Genomic DNA, 14,809 nt, shown 5'->3' on the forward strand with positions numbered 1-14,809 from the left:
AGCAAAACACAGAGAATTTTTGTTACTAACAGACCTGGCCTAGTGAGTGCCTTTATACGGAACTTGTTTAGCATGAGTGGAATGAGTGCCAGGGTAAACTTGGATATTTAGGAATGAGGAAAGAGAAGTGGAAACAGTAAGTATCAGAACAAATATAAAAGACTACTTCTTTTTCTCTTAGTTATTTAAAATTTGTGAGCATGGAAAGGAAAATGTATACTGTTTGGCGTGGTTTTCAATGTACATGGATGTAAAACACCTGACATCTGTGACGGGGTCGCTGGGGAGGACTGTGCAGCCGCAGGTTTTCCACACTCTACAGGAAGTGGTGTCACATCTGTGACGGGGTCGCTGGGGAGGACTGTGCAGCCGCAGGTTTTCCACACTCTACAGGAAGTGGTGTCACATCTGTGACGGGGTCGCTGGGGAGGACTGTGCAGCCGCACGTTTTCCACACTCTACAGGAAGTGGTGTCACATCTGTGACGGGGTCGCTGGGGAGGACTGTGCAGCCGCACGTTTTCCACACTCTACAGGAAGTGGTGTCACATCTGTGACGGGGGCGCTGGGGAGGACTGTGCAGCCGCAGGTTTTCCACACTCTACAGGAAGTGGTGTCACATCTGTGACGGGGTCGCTGGGGAGGACTGTGCAGCTGCAGGTTTTCCACACTCTACAGGAAGTGGCGTCCTATTCCAAGCCAACTGTGAAAGATTTTGCATGTGTCTAGTGCAATAATTAGAGCAGCTGTTAAAAGAATGATTCAAAGAGATATAGCAAAATGCACTACAAATTTAGATGGACTACTAAAAAGACTTAATCTGAAAGACCAAGGAACAGAAACGGAACAGATACATAGAAAAAAATGGTAATTTTAAACCAAATTGTATCCATGATGACATGTTAATAATTACACATTATATATTAATAAATAATTTTAACTAAAAGGAGACTGAGTGAATAAAAACAACCCCGGTACTGTTTTCAAGACTCACGCCTTAAAATTAAAGATACACATAGGTAGAAGTTCAATAGATGGCAAAAATCATACCATGGAAACATTAAGCACAGAAGACTGGATGGCTATGTTAATACCAGATAAACAGACTGAATACAAATAATATTACAAGAGACAAAGAAGGACATTTCATAGTAATAAAAGGAAAAATTATCAGGAAGGCATAAGTTACCAGTGTATAATTATGATTACATGAAAAGTGAAGAATTAAAGGGAGAAATAGACTTTTTCACAAAGCAGAAGACTTTAATACTCCTCTCTCAGCCATTGATAAAATAACTAGAAAAAAAAACCTAAGACCTAGATGATCTTCAAGTACTGCCAGTTCCCATGATCCAATCAACATCCATGTAACACTGCACACAACAATTGCACATGCTGTTTTCAAGGGCACATGGGGCATTCGCTGAGGGGATGGCTGTCGTCCCGCGGAGGGAGAGGAAGGGCAGGTGTGAGGCTGGAAGCTGTGGCAGGTGCACTTCTGGGAGTCTTTATTCCGAGTTGAGATGGAATTGGATCTGTGTTCGGAGCCGAGGTGACCTGCACTTGTCTCTGAGAAGTGGTTCGAGGCAGGGCTGCTTTTCTATTTGTGTTACTAATCATCCCCTCTCCATTATTGGACATAAACTAGGGAAGGAGAAGAATCATTCAGTGAGTCAAACTCTTGACTTGCCTTCCCCAGCTGAAAAGCACCACTGTGCAGAAGCAGTGTCTCCAAGGGTGGAGGCAGGGAGGGAGAGCGTGTCCTGTTCAAATTCCCCAGAATTACTTGTTAGTGCCCATGTGCTTGGGTTTTACCTTCCAAGATTATGACATGCCCGATGACTGAGAGCCTGCTCGTGCTGGGAAAGAAAGGATCTTGGTGTTCTGATTATTCTTCCTAATGACGGGTCTAAATCAAACCGTAATGGCTGTATTTCTACCAGACTGAGGGGGAGTATTTCAGATCAGTGCTACTCAACTTTATTGCACTTAGAAATCAATAACATCTAACATCTGCAGATCTCAAAAATGAATGTGGCCTCAACTATCAGCAACACTCAGTCCCTGGACGAACCAGAAGACTGGCCAAGCAGCTCTGGTGCGTCCTCATGTTCCCTTCCTCTCTGCCTGCCCAGACGCCTACACACTGCACCTGCATCTGGATTGGTCCACAGGGAAATTCTGTGGGTGGAGAGAACCCTGCTGTTGTGGGCACAGGATGTGAGGCCACAGAGGTATTTTCTGTTGCTTTTGGTGGCTAGGGTGACCTCAGAGCCCATCCTCATCTTTCCTGTCCTTCATCATCAACCCCAAGGGCCTCTCTCCTCAAAATTTCCTTCTGTCCCTCTCTGGGAAAGGTCTCTGCCTGCTCTGAGCATTCTTGGACTTGCTCTGCCCTCCTTGGGGTTCCTTCTGATATGCCTTGGTTTCCCTCCCTGCCCTCTGCCACCTGAATCTCTGAAGAATGCCTGGCCTGAGTCCTCCTGGAGTCGGGGTGCCCAGTTTTGCCAGGTTGTGTCCTGGCAGCTGCACTTCACTGGACCCGGGTCCCCGGTTCTGCCAGGCTGTGTCCTGGCAGCTGCACTTCACTGGACCCGGGTCCCTGATTCCGCCAGGCTGTGTCCTGGCAGCTGCACTTCAGTCTTTCCCTGTTCTCGTTCCTGGTGGCCATGGGGAGGATGTTCGTCCCTGCCATGCCTCCAGGAAGGGCACATCACCAAAGGTGGTTCAAGTTTTTATCCAGGAGTTTTTGGGGAAGTCTTGGGAAGCGGAAGACCCTTGTCTACCGGGACAACCAACACTCAGGTTAACGTGAGTGCGGATCTGCTGGGAGCCAACGTGTGGAGAGGGGTCTTGTGGGGAAGGTGAAGGCAATGAGGATGACAGTAGGGAAGAGAGCTGGAAGGGGCAGAAAGGTGGAGGGGAGAAACTGGGGCAGATGTGGGGCTAGAGAGAGATGGGAAAGAGATGGCAAACTTCATAGAGAGAGAGGAGCAAGGGAGAAAGGAAGAGTCTGACCTTAGACACACTTTGAACATCTGGACCCAGCTGTCGTCTCACGCCTCCCTAGGAGCTTTGCATTATTTGAGCCAACAGACTCATTTCCCTTTTTACTTAAAATCATTTCAGTTGGGTTTTCCATCCCCTGCAGCACACACATTTCCCGTTCCTGCTCTGCAGGGTGCAGCGCAGCACCTGCACCTCCTCCCACGTCCCACACAACCTGACTCTGCCCCTCCCCAGGCTGGTTTCCTGTGATTGCACCTGCCTCCACCCAGATGCCCTTCCTCCTTTCAGGACCTCCCTCCAGGTGGACCTCCCGCCCAGGCCGACCTCCCCTGAGTACCTCCCACAAAAGTGTGCTTCCCACCTAGGTGGACCTCCCATCCATGTGTCTCCCCTCAGTACCCCCCACCTAGGTATACCTCCCACCCATCCAGGTGTATCGCCCCTCAGGACTTCCCACATAGGTGTGCCTCCCACCCAGGTGGACCTCCCCTCAGTACTTCTTACAGCTATACCTCCCACCCAGATGTACCTTCCACTTGGGTACCTCCCGTCCTGGTGTACCTCTCACTCAGGTGTATCCTCTATCCAGGTGTGCCACCCACTCAAGTGGACTGCCCACCAGGTATATACCTCAGGTACCTCGCAATCAGGTGTTCTTTTCGTCCAGGTGGACCTCCCACTCAGGTGTGCCTCCCTCTCAGGTCCTTTGCACTCGGGTTTACCTCCACCACACCTTCCAGCCTGAGCCTCCAGCCTTCCGAGTTCCCCACCACATTTGGTCAGAAGCATTCCTTCTTGGTAGCCCAGGACTGGGTACAACATGAATTGTGTAGAAAGTGCTCAGTCCATGAGGATGGACCCTCCCTTGGCATTGTGTGGGCTGTTGTATTAATTGGTGCGAGCTCTTCCCCGTCATATACTTTAATATCCCAGAGGGGGAAATTCGGGGGGCACAGGGGTGTTGTTCCCTGTTTTAATGGAGTGTGAGTGAACACATGATAAAGGGGCTGAACAGAACCCAGTGCAGGGTCTTCTGGACTCAGCACGCTCTGGAGTTCGAAGAGTGTGGGCAGATGAACAAGGAGAGCACACAGTTAGACTCAGGATCGCCCAGGCCTTCCTTAGAACCCACGTCTGCCGGTCAGTTCTGTGGTGGTCGGCCAGGTCCTTCGGTGAGCCGGGCAAACCTTGAGTGCAGGACGGCTGTGGGAAGGCGCTTCGTTCCACGGAGCCCCTCGGCCGTCCCCTCCCACGGAGCCTCCCAGAGACAGGCAGGCGGAGCAGACTGCCCCATTTTACAGATGGAGAAGCTGATACTCAGGATGAGGCAGAGCCATGGCCGAACGGGAATTCCTTTCTCTCTTTCCTGCTTGTCGATGTGGGAAATGTGCATTGGCGGCTGCTGCTGTCTGGGGGCTCTCCCCAGTGCTGCCCCGTGTTACCTGATCCTGAGACACCAAGGGGGAAATGGGAGCGGTCTGCAGACTGGGTTTTGGTGATTTGGCCGGGTCGTGCCCCATGTTTAGATGTGGGGCTAAGAGGCTTCCTGAGGATGGACAGATGGACGTGCTGCAGCTCCTGGCCCGGGGTGGTGCCTGGCTGGTGGCAGCTGCTCAGACGGTGTTTGTCGCCAGTCTAATGAGTGAATGGCCAGGAACAACCTTCTGCATCCAGCATCACTTTAAAGGAAGTGCCGCTTTCAAGTGTATTTTCCCCATAATCTAGATTTTGTCTGTTGTCACTTTTAAAAATTATATTGCCCTCTTCTTCACTTTCTTAAAGAGACAGACTCTGCTAAGCAGAATTGAATTATTTGCGGTGGAGACCACTGAACAGCTATTCCACACATGGGTGATGCTGAAGTCGTTCAGGCTGGGGGAGCTATTTGACCCCCAGTCAGGGCCACAGGCTGCCTGCGGCGTCAGCACTGCCTCCCCCTGCCCGGGCAGAGGCCACTCACTCTCCGACAGCTTTCCTCACCGTGTTCCACGCCGGGAGGCTGCCTCTCCCCACCGGCTGTCCCGTGCGGGGCGGCAGCGGCTTCCAGGCGCCGGGAAATAACTTCTCTGCCTCACTTCCTATGTACTTTCTGGAAGCAGACGCTGCCTCTCGTGATGTTTTTATCTTAGGCCCAAGCAGAGTCCCTGTCACACGGGAAGTGGCCAGCCTGTGTTTGTGGAAGAAACGAACAAACAAAATCATTTATCCGCCTCCACTTTCCAGCCGTCCTGTCTGCTGGGGGGTACCAGAAGCAGGCCCAGGAGTCCATTTGCCCCTTCTCAGCTGAGATGTGTCAACATCGGTGACTCTGTCAGACCCTGTGGAATAGTGTCCACCTAAAGTCTCAGAGTTAACAAGGCACAAGGATTTTTAAAAATGTGTATTTGTATATGTGGGTCTGTGTGTCTTTGGGCCTGTGTATATGTACCTGCTGTGTGTCTGTATGTGTCTGTGCATAAGTGTGTGTATCTGGGTCTTTGTATCTTTCTGTCTGTGTGTTTGTGTGTGTGTATGTCTATATGTCTTTGTGTGTCTATATGTGTGTGTCTGTGTATCTTTGTGTCTGTGTATCTTTGTGTCTGTGTGTTTGTTGTGTGTGTGTAGGTATGTATAAGTGCGTGTGTGTATGTGTGTGTGTGTCTGTGTGTGTGTATAGGTTGTATATGTGTCTTTGTGTGTGTAGGTGTGTATTTGTGTTTTTATGTCTGTGTGCATGTGTGTAGGCTGTATATGTATGCATAGGTGGGTATATGTGTGTGTCTGTATCAGTGTATTTGTGTGTGTCTGTGTATATGCTGTGTATGTGTCTGTGTCTTTGTGTGTTTTTGTCTGTCTGTGTATCTGTATGTGTCTTTGTAGGTTTGTGTAGGTATATGTATCTTTGTGTGTTTATGTGTGTGTGTATTGTGTGTGTATGTCTTTGTGTGTAGGTTGTATATGTGTGTAGGTGTGTATATGTGTGTCTGTTTTTGTGTGTTTGTGTGTGTCTGTATATTGTGTATATATCTGTGTGTAGGTTGTATGTGTGTGTGTAGGTGTGTATATGTCTGTGTGTAATTATATGTGTATAGGTGTGTATATGTGTGTATTTGTGTGTATGCTTATGTATGTGTAGGCTGTATATGTGTGTTGGTATGTGTGTATCTGTGTGTGTGTCTAGGTTGCACGTGTGTGTGTCTTTATGTGTTTGTATGTGTGTAGGTTGTGTATGCTTGTGTCTGTGTGTGGGTTATATATGTGTCTGTGTGTGTGTGTGTGTGAATCTGTGTGTAGATGTGTATGTGTATCTGTGTTTTTGTGTGTGTGCGTCTGTATGGCTGTATAGTTCTGTGTGTGTGTGTCTGTGTGTGTGTGGCTGTATGGCTGTATATCTCTGTGTTTGTGTCTGTGTCTGTGTTTTTGTGTGTGTGTGTCTGTGTCGTGTGTGTGTCTGTTGTGTGTGTGGCTGTATAGCTCTGTGTGTCTGTGTGTTTGTGTATCTGTGTGTAGGTGTGTGTCTGTGTAGTGTGTGTGTCTGTGTCTGTGTTTGTGTGTGTGTATGTCTGTATGGCTGTATAGCTCTGTGTGTGTGTGTGTTTAGGTTCCTGACTGGGGTCTAAGAAGATATTGTTGTTGGACAAGAGGCCTGGGGCTTACTCACTCATCGGAAAGTTCCGTGGCATGTGCGGCCTTTCCTGTTTCCTGTCACTGCCATCCCTGCTTAGCCCCCCGGACCCACAGAGGACCCCGTCTTTGGGATGGGGATGGGCGGGGGATCCTCTGCGTGCCCTTGTTGGACGCTCCGCCCTGGCATGGCGGCTTGCTCACTAACTGAGAGCTTGGGCAGAACGACAGCTGTTGTAACACCTTCTGTCTACAATTTGAACAGGTTGCATGACCCTGTTGTCCAGTCTGGTTACAATGTATTTTTCTGATAGTGAAAACACAAAGAACAAGTCCATTTGCTTCCTAGGGGGGTCTAAGTAGGTATGGTAGCTTATTCAGAGCATCAGAACAACCCCACACTCGCGTCTGTCACGTTCTCTCTACCTGACACGATGGAGAGTCGGGCACCACGTCAGGCAGCGTCTGTGTGCAGAAGGTACGGGTCCGATGGCAGCCCCAGCCTGGCCGATTTCGTGGAAAATCCAGGGAACCCAGGAGCAGGCCACCAAGGCCGACGGTGCTCCCAGGTGTGCCGATGGCCCCGTCTGCTCCTGTGACTGGGGAGGTGCCACCGCACGGAGCTGGGAGAGGAGCAGCACCTTGGCTCTCTGGATGGCACAGGGGTCTCCCCAGCTCGCCTTGGTAGATGGGACCTGTGGCATCTAATGTGATGAGAACTTAGCAGATGGTGGCTCATCATCAAAAAGCAGTTCAGTAATACCGGGATTTGGTGTGGGAAATTCACTTTCTTCCTTAAAATCTTGTTTTATGGTTTTTCTTAATTCCTTCTGGTGACATTTCTTGTACTGATATTACCCATGGGTTGCCCTTGGGAAGAATCCAGAGATGGGGTGAGGTTATGGTGAGAAGATGGAGATTCCAGCACACTGGAGACCCCAGGGGAGGAGCGGGGAAGGGCCTTGAACCTGGGCCCCTGCGGCCGCCTGGTGCCTGGTGGGCTGACCTCCTAGAGCGACCTGACAGGACAGCAAGACCCCAGCTTGCACAGGGCAGGCACTCAGCTGCGTAGACCCCACACAGCCTCCATTTGCTGCGTGACTCTCGGCAAGTTGCTTAGCCTCTCTGAACTTTGGTTATGTTGTCTGTAAGGATAAGGATTTCTAGTCTAGGATTATTTTCAGATTCAATGACATGGTTGTGGGATACTTAGCGCGGTGCCCAGTAAATCATCCGTTATTCTCATGGTCATCATCCCCTCTGTTCTGTTGGGTTCACGCATGTTCCTGCTTCACCCCTTTCCCCTCTCACGCCGTCCTTGTAAGCAGGTGGCCGACTCCACTTCAGCACCACAGGGGAGAAAACAGCCAGCCCAGAGTTCAGGAGTCCTGCTTTTTTTCCCTCTTGCCTGTGATTTTCCAAAAGCCTAGATCGTTATGAGAGTTTAGAGCGCTTTAGGAGAAGGTACAAGGCAGAGGAGGCAGAGGGCCAAGCGAGGAGCAGACTGGCCTAGAAGAAATGTGAGCCTCTGGGTGGGAAATGAGAGGGGCTGTCCAGGGAGCAGAGAGAACCCTGGAGGCCCAAAGCGACAGGCCCGGGGGCAGCTGAGAGCGTCCTGCGTGGGCGGGTGGGGAGGACACTCTCCCTGACTCCTCATGCTGGCTGCGATCCTGGGCGCCTGGCATGACCCTGGTTGAATGTGGGGACAGGATCTGCAGGGATTGAAGTGGGTTTCCACTCATGCAAAGGGTGTTGTTGGCTTATAGAAAATAACAGCAGAGGTCAGTTCTGCACATCCACTCCTGGGTATAGAAATCTATCCCTGCATGTTTTAAATTATGTCATAGTCTTCATATTGCTCCTCCGAACCCACGTTCATTGCAGTGAATGCCACCTTTCCTGTCTGGCTGCAGAATGTGCTCCCCTGTCTTTCTGACCAGTGCCTCGTGTCCTCCGACCACTGCCTCCTACCTCTCTGAACCTTGTGCTCCCAACCATTCTCCACTCTGCTGCCAACATGATCATTCTAAAAAGCAAAACAAATTACACAGATTCCCTGCTTCACATCTGCTGAGTCCAAAGAGTGAGTACAAGGGACATTGCAGCTTGGCCTTGACCCTTCTGCCGCCCAGCTGGTTCCATTTCCCGAGGCCTCAGGGGCCTTCCACACTTGGCCATGTCTGCCAGGGACACCCTCCACCCACTCCACATACTCAGCGGACAAAACCTCATTTATCCCGGAAGGCCCAGCTCTGAGACCAAGTGCGTGGTGAAGCCTTCCCCAGCTTTGCTGAGCTGCAGAGGCCGCGCCCATCCCTGGCAAACCCAAACCTTCCCTCTTTCTCGAAAGGCACCTGGGGAATCCCCGGGGTGTTCAGGGAGAAGGAGGAATTCCTGCCTGTACCCGGGGCCCTGGGTCTGCTGTGCACTGGACCAGACAGTTATCACCCAGGTGATTATTTTAAAGTACATATTTACATAGTACATGTTTATGCAAATATTATAATATAAACTGATAAATATTTATAGAGGTATGTTCATATGTAGTAGACACTTCTCTCTATGTGCATATTTACATTTGTAATCCAAGCCTCATGACACAACCAGGGCCAGTGCAGGGGGGTCCTCTGAGTGGAGGTGGAAGAACGGGTGTCCTGAAGGGAGCTGGCACCACGGGCAGCGTCTGGGAGGCTCGGGCACATTTGGGTGGAGCGTTGGACAGGAAGGGTAGCCGGGAGGAGGCTTGTTTGGATTTCGGGCCTATTTCCCCAGCACCATGTTTAGACCCTGGTAAACAAATGACTAAGCCTGAGCCTGCTCTGCCTCTTCCATCTCTGGGTCTCATGTGGGGTCACAACTTCTCCCTAAGAATGGCTAAGGAGGTCATGGCAGGTCAGCTGTGGCTTGGACTTTGGACGTAGCAGGCCTGACATCACTGGGTTAGGGGGCACAAACACAATGACATCACCTCCAGATGTGGGGCCCTGTGGGGCCCTGCACGTCTGTGGTTTGCAGGCTGATGAGCTGGGTTTTCTCTGGGAGGGCAAATCTTCCATATCTGGGAAGAGTCCGAAGCACACAGAGCGCCCTTCCCCTGCTTGTTCGTTAGCAGATGCGATGCTGCTGACTGTCCTTGCTGGAAATGGTCAGCAGATGACGGAGGAACAGGCCCCAGGGGTCCCACGCCCAGCTCTGTGAATAAGCCCTGTCCTCATGAGCAACACAGATCCACGCCTCCCTGAGACCAGGGGCTCCTGACGGCACAGGCCGTGGCTCACCTGCTCATAGTATTGTTTTTAAAGTCCAGCTCTCATCCAGGGCCCAGCATGGTTCCTGACACGCGGGAGTGTGTCAGTCAGCACTTGTCTAATCTCTCATTCCTTGAACACACATTTATTGAGGACTGGTATTTTCAGGGCACTGTTCTAGGCTCTGGCAATGCCTCAGTGAGCCAAACAGAGACCCTGCCCCAGGGAACTTCCCTTCTAGTCGGGTGGGTGTGGAGGGACAGGTAGCAATCAGTTAATGATAAGCATCATTAATAAGAACATCACATCAAATGCTGGAAGATGATACGTGTTACAGAAAAAGAAGTTGAACAGGGTGAGGGCCCCGGGGAATCAGAGGGTGGTGGGGTGAGCTGGATGTGGTGCTAAACAAGGGGTGACATGAGCCGGGTGCGGTGTTAAACCCCGTGGTCGGGGGATCGGCGGGTGGTGGGGTGAGCTGGGTGCGATGTTAGACCAGGTGGTTGGGGGATCAGAGGTGTGTGGCGTGCACAGAGCTGTGGAGGAGACTTGCCAGCAGAGGGAAGAGGCACGCGAAGGCCGCGGCAGGGAGACCCCGAGCTGGGAGGGCAAGGAGCAGCAGGAAGAGGAGGGGCCAGGGCACAGCGCAGTTGGGCCCTCCAGGGCGTCCCAGGCCACTGTGAAGACTGTGGCTTATCCTGTGGGTGGAGAAGGAAGGCTTTGCTATCTTAAGCTGAAGAGTGAAACGCCCTGGTTTGGGTTTGGTGACGAGCAGAGGGCAGAGGCCATGAGCAGAGCTGTCACGAGCCAGCTAGAGCCAGTGCCTCACCCTGGGTGCCTGGAGAATGAGCTTCTCCCCGGGAGGGCTGCAGACAAGCTCACTGAAGACGTGGGAATCACACTGTTTGTGTTTCTCTTGTCCCCGTGGTCCCACCTCTTTGCCAGGAGACTCTGCAATACCCTGGAGCAGGGAGGTGGCAACTCCTCTGGCCAGGAGATGCCGTCCATGGCCACACGGGAAGGGGGGACAGGCCAGGGCACCTGTCTTCTCCTTCTGACTCTTGTTAGTTTCACCTTGTACAATGTGTCTTGTTCCTTAATGCTCACTCTGAAATGCTGTGGGATGCAGTCCCCAAAATCATGCACAGTAGTTTTGAAGGTAGAATCAGCATGATTTCTAATTGGTTAAGTGAACTTTATTAGAGAAAGAGAGGGGCCAAGAAAGGCTCCAAGGCTGATGGCCTAAGCAACTGGAATGAGATGTTCACCAGACTCACCACCTACTGAAGCAGAGACGGTGGTTCCCAAGCCCCCTTCCCAAATCTGGAAGGGGCCCTGGTGCCCTCTGGTGAGATGAGACCATTTCTTTACATGGTTAGGAAAGTGAGCCTGGAGCCGGGTGCCAGGCTGCATCTCAGAGGGACACAGCCAGCCCCGGGAGGGCGCATCCACCCCCGAGACGACTTTCTAACTTTATGAGCCAGTGAAACTAACTTGATGGGCTTAGTGAACTCGGATCTGATTTTAGTCAACAACTTTGAGAACAATCCTCATTTTCAGGAGATTCCGAGGCTCTGTTTGCTCAACAACTTTCCTAAGTTCACGGAGCAAGGCCGACGGCCGGGCGTCTGCCTGCAAATCCATGGCTTGTTCTGATGGAGCCTGACAGCATGGACCTGCTCAGATACAGACGCGCCAGTGCCGCCTACAAGCCCTGAGGAGTGGGGACCAGAGGAGGCGTCACAGCATCTCCCAGGGCCAGGCCAGGAACACCTGGAGGTTCTGAGACTCAGGGCAAGCTTCGACACCAGAGATGCCACTGAGAGCGGGGAGCCCAGAGGGTGCGCAGGGCCACGCAGCCGGTGCCTGTGCGTGTGTGTCTGTGATCTCTGTGTGTGAATGATCTCTGTGCATGCATATGATCCGGTGCCTCGTGCAGCCTCTGCGTGCTCAGCTTCTGCCGTGGGTGCCCTGCCCTGGGGCCCAGCCCAGTTTGGGATGTGAGAGACCCGAGGGTGCTCTGTGCCCATTGCCAGCTGCCTGGCACCTCCCTCCTTGGCTAGGAGTCAGCAAGGTCTGTTTTTCACATTTCCTGTTTCCCACTTTCCTGGGACAGCTGTATCTGCGGTAGTCACCAAAGGCACTGATGGTGTCCAGCTCCTCAGCCCTGACCCCACGGGGTCACACCTCCTCCTGCTCCCAGTGCAGTGGTTACCTCCGGCTTGCTGTGTCCCAGTGCGGTGGCAGCGCCCTCCCTCCCCTCTGCACGTTGTCCTGTAGGCCTCTCTTCATCTCCCCGACTCTTAGTGCTGCAGGTCGTCATGAAAAGGAAGATTGAAAGGCAGGAGGCTGTGTGTGTGCATGTGCACATGCGTGTGTATGATCTCTGTGTGTGCATGTGTATGCATGTGTGCGTGATCTCTGTATCTCTGTATGCGTATGATCTCTGATTTCTGTGTGTGTGAATGTGTAGGCATGTGTGTGCATGTGTGATCTCTGTGTGCACATCTGTGGTGTGTGTTTGCATGTGTGTGTCTGATCTGTGTGCACATCTGTGCTGTGTTTGCATGTGTGTGTCTGATCTGTGTGCGTGCATCTGTGGTTTCTGTGTGTGCATGTCCATGGCCTGTGAGTGTGCCTGTGCATGCACGTGTCTGTGCTCTGTGTCGTGTGCCTGTGTTATGTGAGTCCTTTGGGCCGAGGCTGCAGCTCAGTGCTGCCATGCACTCCATCCCTGGGCCCCGCACAGAACCCCGGGGGGCTTCCTCCCTCATGGGCGCCCCCTCTGGGAAGGCTGCCAGCCCCCTGTCTGCTGTGTGCAGCCCTGCGGACGCAGGGACAAGAGCCACCGTCCCCACCCCTGGGTCTGCCCCGGACAGTGGGGCAAATGAAAATGTCTGTCCCGACCACAGAGTAGGCTCAGCTGCAGGAATGGGCTGCCCAGCATGTCCAGGAGAAGAGGGCAGTAAGCGCTCAGCAGGGGATGCTCTGGAAACTTCCTGGAGGGTGAAACGTCTGCTGAGCTGAGGTCTTGGAGAGAAGTGAATGCTAGCCTGCGGGGTGGGAGACCAGGGGGCAGCAGAGCCTGGTGCAGGGCCGGAGGCTGGGCCTGAGTGCTGGGGGTGGTGGGTGCTGTGCCACAGGCCTGGGAGGATCCCACTGTGTTGAAGCGCTCACAGTTTAAAGGACCTTCTGGCGGCTTTGCGAAGAACAGAATGAGAAGGGGCTGGGGCGGCCGTGGGAGGGAGGCAGGCCAGAAGGCCTTGTTTGAGGATGAGAATAACAGATGAAGGCAGAGGTTGGAGAGATGCGGCTTCCAACTGAGGAACACTGGGGCATGCAGGGGCGGGTCCCCGGGTGCCCGTGGAGCAAGGAGACCTCGTGTCTCAGGTCTCAGCTCAGCCCGGTGGTTGTTTCCATGGCGGCCAGCTCTCGGGACCTGTCTGCAGGAGCTGCCCCTCAGGTTCAAGCACCACCGGCAGGAGCCTCTTTCCTTTCTAGGCATTCCTGAAGCACCAAGCTCAGCAAAATTCCTTTCTTCTTGTTCATTATGAGTCAGGGTATTATGGTGGGAAAAGAGTCTTTAGAAGTTTTTGTTTGAGACCATTTATTATGATGTCCTTTGACACTTTTTCTCTTTGGGCCTCCTTTCTCTACAACTTGTATTTGTGGATTCCTACGAGACTTGAAGGGCTCTAGATGCCGAGCTGACAGCCTTTGGCTGACATTCAGAAAACTTCAGATGAAATGTTAAGTGCCCCAGCCACAACTTAAGCAGATGTGTGAGTCAGAACCCTCACCGCCAGTGACAAAACCTCAGTTCAAAGGACCAGAGATGGGAGTGGGGGCCCAGGCCTCATCTTTGTTTCTCCCCACTATCAGCTTGGGCCTCTCTGCCAGGCCCCTCTGCTAGGCTGGGAACAGGACTCCTGGCGGGTCCCAGCAGGCAGCATCTGGCTGTTGGCAGCGAGTCCAGGATTCTCCGTGGCCAGACGCCTGCTCACAGCCCCAGGGAGGGGCAGCAACCTGGCGGCCTGACTCAGTACCTGTGGCTGGGCTGGTCACTCGTGGAGTCTGTAAGATGACAGCAGCTTTTATGCAAAGCACATGCTGGAGCGTCAGGGCTCTTTCTCACAGCAAGGGCTCTTCCCAGAGGACAAGGATGCTGCAGGCACCGTAAGAGGCCTGGATGCAGCAGATGTGCAGCAAATCCAGCTTCCTCTGTCCTCTGCCTTGGTCACCTGGCAGCTGTGACAACCACAGCAGATGGGGCTTACAAATTGTAGACACTCATCTCTCTGCTCTGGGGGCTGAAGTCCAAGACCAAGGCCCCGTGGGTTTGGTGTCTCGTGAGGACTGCTTCTTATTTCACAGACCTCTCCCAGGGGAAGACGTGAGGGTCTCTCTGGGGCCTCCTAGAAGGGCACAGATCCCCCCATGGGGCTCCACTCCATGACCTCATCACCTCCCAAAGGCCCCCAGCTCCTGGAACCATCACCTGGGGAGTTAGACACTTTGAGGGATACTGACATGAAGGCCATGGCACCCCTTTGCATTTTAAGGTTTATTGTGTTTATAAACCACAGGCACATTTTTTACCACAATGGAGCACAGCTTTTTTACAGGAAACGTATAATAACAGTGTGACGTTTGCCTACTGTTAGAATAACTAGTCATTTAGGTTTGTTCACTTTTTAAATTATTTTGCCCTCCACCATTTTAATTTTAATTTTTTTTTTTTTGAGATAGAGTCTCACTCTGTCACCCAGACTGGAGTGCAGTGGCGTGATCTTGGCTCACTGCAACCTCCGTCTCCCGGGTTCAAGCGATTATCCTGCCTCAGCCTCCTAAGCAGCTGGAATTACAGGCACACACCACAATGCCTGGCTATTTTTTCTTTTCTTTTTTTTTTATTTTTTATTTTTAGTAGAGACAGGGTTTCACCATGTT

This window comes from Macaca thibetana, chromosome 13, assembly GCF_024542745.1.
Source record: "Macaca thibetana thibetana isolate TM-01 chromosome 13, ASM2454274v1, whole genome shotgun sequence".
Lineage (NCBI taxonomy): Eukaryota > Metazoa > Chordata > Mammalia > Primates > Cercopithecidae > Macaca > Macaca thibetana.